At 35.7% G+C, this 10,855-nt stretch overlaps 1 non-coding gene across 1 annotated transcript; it reads left to right on the forward strand.

Moving 5' to 3' along the window:
- Positions 1-8,313: 8,313 nt before the first annotated feature.
- LOC126029043 (U6 spliceosomal RNA) lies at positions 8,314-8,420 on the forward strand. The gene has a single exon (XR_007502702.1). It is a non-coding gene; the product is annotated as a U6 spliceosomal RNA (small nuclear RNA).
- Positions 8,421-10,855: the final 2,435 nt, after the last annotated feature.

The raw sequence follows: 10,855 nt of genomic DNA on the forward strand, positions 1-10,855 counted from the left end.
TACTCATGAGTGAATACATATGGGCCTGCACTCTTGAATAGAGTTGACTCTTATTTACCATTTTGATTTCCTTCATAACTATAGGCCAGTTCACAAGTTTTATGACCAGTGTTGATATTGATGTTTTCTCTCAAGTTTTTCTTTTAATAATTCTCAGTATGTTGGTGGTCTATTGTTGGTGCATATATGTTTAAAAGTATAAGGTTTTTTTTTTTTTGGTGTATTTGGTGCTTGGTAACTAAGAAGAGACCTTCTCCATTCCATAACTCTTTTTTAGGCTTGAGATTAATGTAATCTGATACAAGTATATCCACTCTGGTCTTTTTGTAGGAGCCATTTTCTTGAAATTTTGACTTTGAGTCTGTTTTTGTCCTTCCTGTTTAAATGTGGTTTACTTTGTAGTCAGTAGAAAGTTAGATTTAAATTTCTAACCATTCAGTCACTCTTTGTCTCTTAATTGGTACATTTACAGTATTGACATTATGTGATACTATTATCATGATTATTATCATGGCATCTTTCTGTAGAAGTTTGGTGTGCTTCTGAGGTTTCTTTGTGAGGCAACATAGCCCTTTAAAAAGGAGGATGTTCATAGAACTCAAATGAAGCATAGATCAAGTTGAACAGAACACAAATAAGAATCAAAAGGATATGAAGATAGAAATAAGAAAGCTCGAGAGAGATGACTCCTTTGTCTGTGAAGGCAGGCGAAAGGGTTCGACCCTGCTGTGAGACTGGTGACTGGGAGAGACTGAGGGGACCTGTCGGCTTTGCTTGGTTCTTGTCTCCTGTCTCCTGAAGCTCTCCTGAGAGGGCCAGGAAGGGTCCACCAAAAACTGACTCCTAGAGGCCTCAGAAGAGCATGGCCACTCCAGTTCACTTCGCTGCTGCATTCTTTTTCTAACTAATAAACCCCACCATAACATGCAGAAAAAAATTACACTACAAGCGTGACAATGGAAAAACCTCGCAGGCAAACACCATGCACAGAGAATGAAGATGATAGCTCTGATGACCCAAAAAATACCAACCATCATAGATAAAGAGTTAGAGTAGAAATATGGAAGATCCTTATGGAAATCAAAGAAAATATAACTCTAGATGAACAGAACACAAAGACAGACATCAGAAAACTCCAAACTGAAATAACAGATCTGAAAAGCATGGTAACTGATCTGAAAACCTCAATGGAAAGCCTCTCCAACAGGGTAACAGCAGCCAAAGATAGTATCAGTGAACTGAAAGATGGGCTCTTAAATGGAGTTGATTCTTATTTACCATTTTGATGGTAAACAATTCCATACAGCAGAAGAAATTGTAAAAGAACCTTAAGGCAAATGACCAGACAATGAATAAAGCACTCAAGGAATGTGAACAGATGAAAATAGAAGTCTTGATAAGCTCAACAGAAACAACGTAAGAATCATTGGAGTCCCAGAGGCCCAGGAAGGAGATCCCCAGGAAGAATCAACAGTCAGAGACATCATCACAGAGAAACTCCCAGAGCTAAAGAATAAATGCAATCAAATCCTGCATGCCCAAACTGTACCAGTCAAAAGGCACATAAAAAATGCTCCACATCACTAATTATCAGAGAGATGCAAATCAAAACAACTATGAGGTACCATCTCATGCCACAGAGATTGATGCACATCACAAAGAATGAGAACAAGCAGTGCTTGTGGTGATGTAGAGATAAAGTAACTCTTTAGAGAAATCTAAGAAATCAAAACTTCAGTGGGATTATATCTTACCTCTATTATCATAATTTCTATTAAGATTATAAACTTCTTAGTAAAGTAAAAACTTCAGAAGGATCTAAAGGTCGTGAAAAGAATATGAGGGACAATCAAAAGTCTAAGACTTATCTCCTAAGACAATACTCTGATTAGCTCATAAGATTATAAAACTGCAATTATTTAATTAAAAATAGTATGATCATCCTCAAAAAATGTTGAAGTAAACTTATCATATGTTACAACAATTTTAATATATACTCAAAAGACTCTAGAGCAAATTTTTTTCTAAATTTTATTTTATTAAATGGTCATGATTTATAAAGTTACTTGTATTCATATTTTATTCAGATTTGATTTTAGACATAAAATTTTTCATCAGTGATCCCACCACCAGTATCAATTTTTCTCTAATAGTATTGTTTCCAGGTTCTCTTTCTACCCCTCCCATACCTTAAGCTTGCCTCCTTGACAGGCATCTTTTAAAGTTTGCCTATTAAAGTTTGGATCTCATGATTTCAGTATTGTTGTGTCTGTGGCTTCATTATTTAGCTCTATTGTTCTTTTTATCTTCATAAGGATATTTTGTTTATGTAGTGTGGTAATATTGGATTATTTAATTGAATAAAATTTACTTAGAAAGACATATGGAAGAGAAGAGGAAACAAATGTGCAACAGGAACACAGGCTTGACAAACAAGCCTTTTGTAACCACACCAACCTCTTCCCTATCTCTCTCACAAGTTACTAGTCTGTTCTTTTCTAAATTTTTTTCATGCAGATAGTATTAGGTCTTCATTTTTCATCATTCTTAACACCACTAATGTATCTTGTCCACTGTTCTTATGTGTTTCTTCTCCCACCCTATACTCTACTTAATGTCTTTCATTCTACTTCCTGTTTTTGGAAGGAAAATAAAAGGACAATTTAGGTATCCCCCATTTAGACCATTTTATTTTCTCATCCATTTACTCTAAATACCATATATAAAAAATTTATCTTGTACTTAACCTTTTTGTGGCTTACTTTATTTAGCATGACATATACCAATTCCAATTCATCTATGTTGCAGCTAATTGCATGATTTTATCATTCCTTACAGCTACATATTATTCCATCTCTGTGTATACATATTCATGATCCATTATCTTTTCTTAGACATCTACTGTTGATTGTTGACATCTAGTAATTGTTCTTAGTGCTATAATGAATAATGATGTGCATAACATACTTTTGAATGTTTTTTTCTGTTCTAGGGTCAGATGCACAAAAGTGGAATGAATAAATCAAATGGCATGATGCTTCTAAGTTTATTGAGAACCATTCTTTTTTCTTAATAATAATTTATTTAAACACCATCGTTAGAAAAATGTTCATAATTGGGTTTCAGTCATTGAAGGTACACCTTTACCAGTGTAGCTTCACACCATCACTATTCCTCTTTTCTCCCCCTCCCCTAACCCTGTCTGTTTTTTGAGACATTCTATTTCTCTCTCTCACTATCATTGTCACAGTATTTAGTTTAGTTATTTGAGAATCCTTATTATTTTTCATAAGGGTTGAACTAGATAATTTTCCAACCAGCATAAAAAGGGAGTTTGTTTTTCACCATATTCTCACCAAACAGAGTGTTCACAGTATTTTTGATATGTTCCATTCTCACTAGTGTGAGATGATGGTATTTCATTCTTGTCTTGATTTGTATTTCCCTAGTAAGAAGTGATGATGAACATTTTCCATGTGCCTTTTGGCCATCTATTGGTAGTCCTCCGGGAAGTCCAAGTTCATTTCCTTTCCCTATTTTTATAGGGCTTTGGATTTCTTTGTTGATTTTTGTGAATACTTTATATATTCTGGATATCAACTCTTTGTTTGATGCTTGACTGCAAATATTTTCTCTCATGCAGTATGCTTTCTTTTTTATTTTAGCCTATCCCTATTTTGCCATGGAGGGACTTTTTAATTTTATATAGTATCACTTGTTTAGTTTTGATTCTGTTGCATTTGTCAGTAGCATGTTATCAACTGAAGACATCTTGAAGCAATCTACCTATATTTTCCTCAGTTTATTTGATAAATTCTGGCTTGCTCTTAAAGTCTTTAATCTACTTTGAATTGATTTTTGTGTAAAGTATGAGATACAAATACAGTTTTATTTTTTAACACATGTTTATCTAGTTTTTCAAATATAATTTATTAAAGTGATTCTTTTGTTCACTTCATGAAGTCAGCTCCGGGAGATTGTTCTTGAATATTATATTCTAATTCATTAGTCATAGAGTCTATCCTATTTTAATTCCATGCTTTGATCACTATGGATTATAGTATAGTAAAGTTTCAAGTTAGGTAATAAGATACTCCCAGTTTCTTACTTTTCAGTATGTTCTTTGCTCTTTAGAGTCATTTATGACTCCATACAAACTTTTTTTTATGGAAGAAGGGTTCTTTTTTTGGGGGGTGTTTGGGCCACACCCGATGATGCACAGGGGTTACTCCTGGCTATGCACTCATAAATAGCTCCTGGCTTGAGGGAGCAGATGGGAGGCTGGAGATTGAACCAAGGTCTGTCCTGGATCAGCCACATGCAAGGCAAATGCTTTACCATTGAGGTATCACTCCGGCCCCAGAAGCAGTGTTCATAAAAAGATATTTGTACCCCGTTGTTCACAGCAGTAGTTTATAATATAAAGATTAAAACAATCCAAATTTCATTGGCATATGAATGGATTAAACATAATGTAGTGTTTCATATGTGTTAATTTGCTAGAGCTGGCATAAAAATACCACAAACTAGCTGACTTAATAATAATTTATTTTCTTACAGTTCTGGAGTTGGATTCTAAGATTTAGGTACCCACATTGTTGGTTACTCCTGAGGTTTCAATGTATGGTTTCTAAAAGGTGTTTTTGAGGAATAAATTTCAGTCCATGACAACATACAATATACTTGGGCTTGAAAAGAAAAAAAAAATCTTGTCATAGGGTTACAACATAGATGAATTTTGAGGACATTAACACTTAATGTTCTACACAAAATACCCCTGTCATTTGATTTTAAAACTTGTACCTTCCTACCACCTTCAATATTCACCTTCTTAATCATGGGCTTGAATTATTTATTCCTGTGGGCCACTGCAAATGAAAGTTCACTCTCAGAATTCCTTTCTCTCGGGAAATAGAATCACATCTTTTCTTCCAATAATTAACAAAATGCTTTTTTTCAAAGCTCTTTTTCCTGAGAGATAATTGATTTATCCTTTTTGTGCTACCCCAGGTCTTTGTATAAATTGTTGCTACAAGTCTCTTTAAGCCTCTCTCCTACACTTATTGTAAGACCCATAGGTACAAAGACTTTTCCTCTCTCCATTACCCATATCCAACTCAATGACTAAAAGTCACTTAGAAGTGGTAGTTCACAGTGACTTAGGAATGGCTTTCACAACATATCAACATAAGTAGACTATGTGAAAGAAATCGGAACTATCATGACAACCAGAAAATGGGGTTGTTAGCCCACAGGATAAATTTATATTTGACTATTGTTTTTATTATTATTTTTGTACCATACCTGGCTGTTCTTAGTGCTTATTTCTGGTTTGCACTCAGGAATTACTACCGGTTCCACTCAGGGGGCAATATCAGGGTGATTAGGATAGAAGCTGGGTTAGATACATACAAGACAAACTCCTTAAACACTGTACTCTATCTCCAGCCCCACCAACTTTAGAAGATATCTAGATAAAGAAAAATTTTAATAGCGATAAAATTGCCTTTAATTTTGATCTAAACTACTGAGTAAATAATACTATAGAGGGTGCATGAGCATGGCAAGAATCCCAAATGAACAAAGTTTGAGAATACCAAACTCACCTCTGGTTTTAATCTTGGTAAAAATGATTCTTTTGGAAAATGATATTTTTCATGATTCATTTTTATTTTTCAATCTTTACTGGTAGGAAGAAAGTTGATGAGTTGAAAGGGGGGGGGGAAATAAAGGAATTCTAAATGCTCTCCACCTGTCTTCAGTTCTGTTTTTCTGTGCTGTCTTTGGTTTTGTTCTGAGTAGAGGATGATGAGCCATTCTTATAAAGAATATCAACTAGTTCCTTTCAGAGCTAAGCTCATCAGCATTTCTGGTGATTGTACATTGTGGTATCTATAAACAAGTGATTTATATTCTCTATTCTTCTCTACCAGGATGTTTGTAAGATACATGTTAAGAAGATGGGCCTTTGATTTTCTTCCAATTCTCCAAAAACTAAGTCTTCTTTTTGAAATGTTACTTATGTTTGAAGCTGACCATGCATAAAGAAGGGAGAGTGAAAGGTGGCTATCATAAGTGGCTATGTGGCTGGGGGAGGAAGAATGAAAGGGTGCAGGTGGTAATGGTGTTTTTATATTATAGAAATATTCTTTGCCTTGCATAAGAATTAATCATGGGTTCCTTTTAAAATGAAAGTTTCATGCATTTTAAAAGAGGATTTGATTTATAAGAAACTTTTCAGAAACACAGCTGCTGGGCAAAGCAAGCTATTTACACTGACTTGAAATCCATTTTATGAGGCAGGAGTCTGTGGTGTCAGGAGGAATGATAAAACTTCTTTAGTTTTTAATTGATGAGAGATATTGAGTGGCACAACTGGGGGCCCAGGTATTGAATTCAAAGCAGTGTGTTTCTGGAGTAAATATGTGTGAAAGTGCTGAGCAGTTGACTATTGATTCATTTATGTATCCATTTGGCTTTAACTGTGAAGGGCTTTGTACTTTGCCGCTTCAGCGCCAAGCTGGCTTTCATAGAAGCCTGTGTCAGAATGTTCCAGGATGTACAGCATGAATCATCCAGCTCAATGGTCTCTGGGGAGGAGGATTGGCCTTTTACATCACTGCAAGGAGTAGATGCAAAGACAACAGTGGAGAGAAAGTGCACAGTGGGTCAGGAGATGAGATCATTGCCTTGGAAACAAACCTGGGGTTACTCTTTCCCCTACCATTCAGATTGCTAATGGTTATTTGCCTCCCAATTGTACCACTCCATTGAGTTTTTATTATCACCTCTGTCTCACAAAATATCCACAGGAGCCTTAGGGTCCTTAACTGGTTCTTTCATTCCCTGTTCTCTGCTGCAATGGTATAATAGCAAAGTGTCAGGTTTAGAGATTATTGAGACTTAAATTTCAGCAAGATTAAAAAAACAAACAAACCACAAAAACAAAAACCATAAATGATCTTTGTATCATATATTCTAAGTCCCATATTAAATGGAATCTGGAGAGTCTCATACTGGAGCTGGTAAAATAAGGATACATTTATTAGAAATGAACTGATTATATAAAATTTACTGAGTATACAAAAGGAAAACTGTTTACATATTAGGGGAGAAGCTCACAAATTATGATCTCCATATTCTTGCAATCAGGATTGAATAACAGGTTCTTGGCTTAAACACTCTTTTATAGCTCAACAACTTTCCCTCCCTTCATCAAGGGATTGGTTTTAGTCAATGAAATGTGAAGAAGAAGCATTTTGTGCTTTGTTGGGCACTTTTCCTTGCCTCGGGCAAATACAGTGGTTTTTCCACTATATTCCACTGAGTGAGAAAAACAAAATGATAACATTAATGGTGATGCTGGAACAAAACACTTTACCTTCAGACACACACCAGCCTGCAGTGAACTGAGTATGAACAAGGGATATATCTTGCCATTTTATCCTTGAGATTTTAGTGAGGTTTACAGCTGAGCCAAAGATGGCCTCTGGCTGAGACACTTTGGCTCAATTCTCAATAGCAACAAAAGTTAATCTAACTGGATTTTATCTATTTAGTGTTGTACTATCTTTATGTGTTTGATAAATACTTAAGAAAATTCTAGTCCTACAGTCAGTCCAGAGCCAGCCAGCCATAAGAGGGGTCCACCCCTTTAAATAAGACCCTAATCATGATTTTATGATTAGCTCTCTCTCTCTCTCTCTCTCTCTCTCATACACACACACACACACACACACACACACACACACACACACACACACACACACATGGAAAAATGGGTGTGGAGAGTTGGTTGGCAGTTTGAAGATACAGTTAAAGGAGCAAAGGGAGTGAACTGTTTCTACCCCGACTATGGATTTTTCTCCCTGATTTGGACCTTTGGCTACTTTCATCTGTATCTTTTTACTTTACCTGGCCCTCAATCTGACCTTAACCTGGTCCCAAACCCAGCTCTCTCTATTCATCTCATTTCAGGCCTAGGGTTTTTGTCATAGGTTCCTGTACTCCTCCAATAAATAAGATTGAGATATTTGTCAGAGTCTTGCCTACAAATCCCTGTGGACACCAGCAGTTTGGGCCCATCTCTGGCTTCTTGGTTTTGACAGAAAATAAAGAATTCAGAAGAATAAAAGGACATCTGGATTTTGTCTCATCCAGACTTTTTTTTCTATTATATTAGTTTGTTCATGTCTCTCTCCCTCCGACATTCCTCTATCCACTTAGTATAGGGATATTTCAAGAAAACTTATACCATAATATTTCTCACATTCACATTTTAACCTGGGGTGGACAACTGTACCATTGTATTGTGTGCTCACTTCGGCAGCACATATAGTAAAATTGGAACGAAACAGAGAAGATTAGCATGGCCCCTACACAAGGATGACATTCAAATTCATGAAGCATTCCATATTTTAAAAAAAATTGTATTGTAAGACTGAAGAGATAAGTACTGTTGAAAAAGTTAAAAGCAGTTTACTACACTTAGCTGATTAAATAGTTATTGAGTGTTGATGACTGTTTTGTATAAGGTATTAGAGACAGAAATATCAATTAATACCCCATATTGGGGAAACTTGAATACTACTTCAGAAACAAACTTTAGACTTCATTTTACTGTGCTGCTATCAATAGTTTTAACAATTCTCAAGCTTACCAATGAACTTTTTTGTAGTAAACACACAAAAGTCTCAACTTGTCGATGTTTTCCTTAGTTCTCTCTCTTCTGTTGTAGTTATAATTACATATATGTACACTTTCTAGGAGCACCATTGAGCTCATACACACATTCATTTCATGTGAATGCAGTTAGCATATATTGCACAACAGTAATAAAACAGTAACTTAAAAGGTGACAAGGAATAGAACAAACTCTTTCAGCTCTGAGTCCTCAGATGCCTTTTATAATTTTGGAATCAGTTTTGGGAAGGTGAAGAGAAGAAAACCTCTTTGCCAATATGAGTCAGGGCTGAAGAGCAAAGCAGCTTCAGGACCAAGGGGCAGAAGAAGCATCTTGCTGGGCAATTGGTATCCATGACAACCTGAGAGCCTGGCAGAGTTAATAGCCCTATTTGTCAGATCTCAGCTTTGATGGGGAGAGAGCAGGGTGGCTCCTTTATCAAATTTTGTGAATTTCCCAGTTGGTGCATAATGACAGATGTGCCTTCCCTTCTAGAGTCAATGGGAATGACCTACCTGAATAAAATAGGACAGTAAGACCTTTGGGTCAGTTTTGGAGTTTCCCTGGGGACACTTCAATGTTACCTGCAACAACTGTCTCCTAATAGGTCATGAAGATATACACTCCTCTGTGGCATCTTACAGGCAAGTTTGCTTTGGTGTCATGCCAGCTCCTTAACCTGCTTTTTCCTTAGCTGTCAATATTCTGTTACAATTTAGGCCCTATGTTCAAATCCCAGTTTGGTTATCTATGATTTGTTTTTCCCTCCCATTAATTCAGTTTCCTTATCTTTAAATAAATAAAGATGATGGTTGGATAAAAGCATCTTTCTCCAGTGTCTGGAAATCCCCATTTTATTTTATAAGGTATTCCTGCTAATAAAAAATATATTGAGGCCTGAGGCATGCCTGGGCCTAACTAAGATGGGTGGAGGCAATTGTGCCTCAAAAATTAAATATTTGGGAATCAACTTTACTAAAGAGGTGAAATTTTTTCAAAGAAATAGATCAAACATCCAAAATGGGAGAAATTAGTTACCCAATACTCATCTGATAAAAGGTTAATATCAAAGATATTTAAAATACCAGTACAGTTTCAAAAAAAATAGTCATCTAATCTTATCAAAAAAGGGGAGAAAAGATAAAATTTCCTCGAAGAAGTTTATAGATGGGTAAAAGAAGTTTACAGATGAGTAAAAGACACATGAACATGATCCTCAACATTAATCATTCTGGATATGCAAATTGAATAAACAATATGTGGTCATTTTACACTACAGAGACTGGCACACATAAAAAAATAATCAGTGCTGATGTGGATGCAGGGACTCATTCACTGCTAGTGGGAATCTTGACTGGTCAAACCATTTTGAAAAACAATATGGAACATTTTCTTAATTATCATTAGTCTTGAATCTTTCTTGATTTCCTCTTTCATCAAACTATTGTTAAGCGGCATGTTGTTTAGTATCTAGCTGTTAGAGTTTCACTGCATCTTCGTTTTTTTAATATAATTTTTATTTTGATCATAGTGGCTTACATATTGTTGACAATAATATTTTAGGTACATATTTACATAAAATCAGGGGGGATTCCCATCACCAATTTGTCCTCCCTACACCTCCGTTTTTGTCCTACCTCTCATATCCTCTTCCCTCACCCCTGGGGCTGCTAGAATATGTGGTCCCCTCTGTACCTAGCCTACTACTTAGTAGTCTTACACCTGTATGGTCTTGGTGCCTCCCTTATTTCCCCCTCTAACTGGGAGGCAGGACTAGCTAGTTCAAGTTACGTGGTTTTGTTTGAAGAAGAGAAAAGTAATAAACTGGGGTAAAAGTCTAATTGTATCTTCTTTTTATGATCAATTTCTATCTCTGTGGCATTGTGATCTGATAGGATGCTTGATGTTTCTTATGTTTGTGAATTTATGGAAGTTACATTTATGTTCTAAAATGGAATCTGTCCTGGAAAATGTTGCATGTGCACTAAAGAAAAATGTGTACTCAATTTTTTGAGTATAAAAATTCTTGTATGAAAGGCCACTAGTCCCAGATTTTTAGTTCCTCATTTAATGCTCTTTTGTCCTTAGTGATATTTTACCTAGTGAATCTATCCATAATTAAGAGGGGTGTGTTAAAAATTTCCACTACTGAATATTTTGTGTTCTTTCTCT

Source organism: Suncus etruscus, chromosome 14 (assembly GCF_024139225.1).
Source record: "Suncus etruscus isolate mSunEtr1 chromosome 14, mSunEtr1.pri.cur, whole genome shotgun sequence".
Lineage (NCBI taxonomy): Eukaryota > Metazoa > Chordata > Mammalia > Eulipotyphla > Soricidae > Suncus > Suncus etruscus.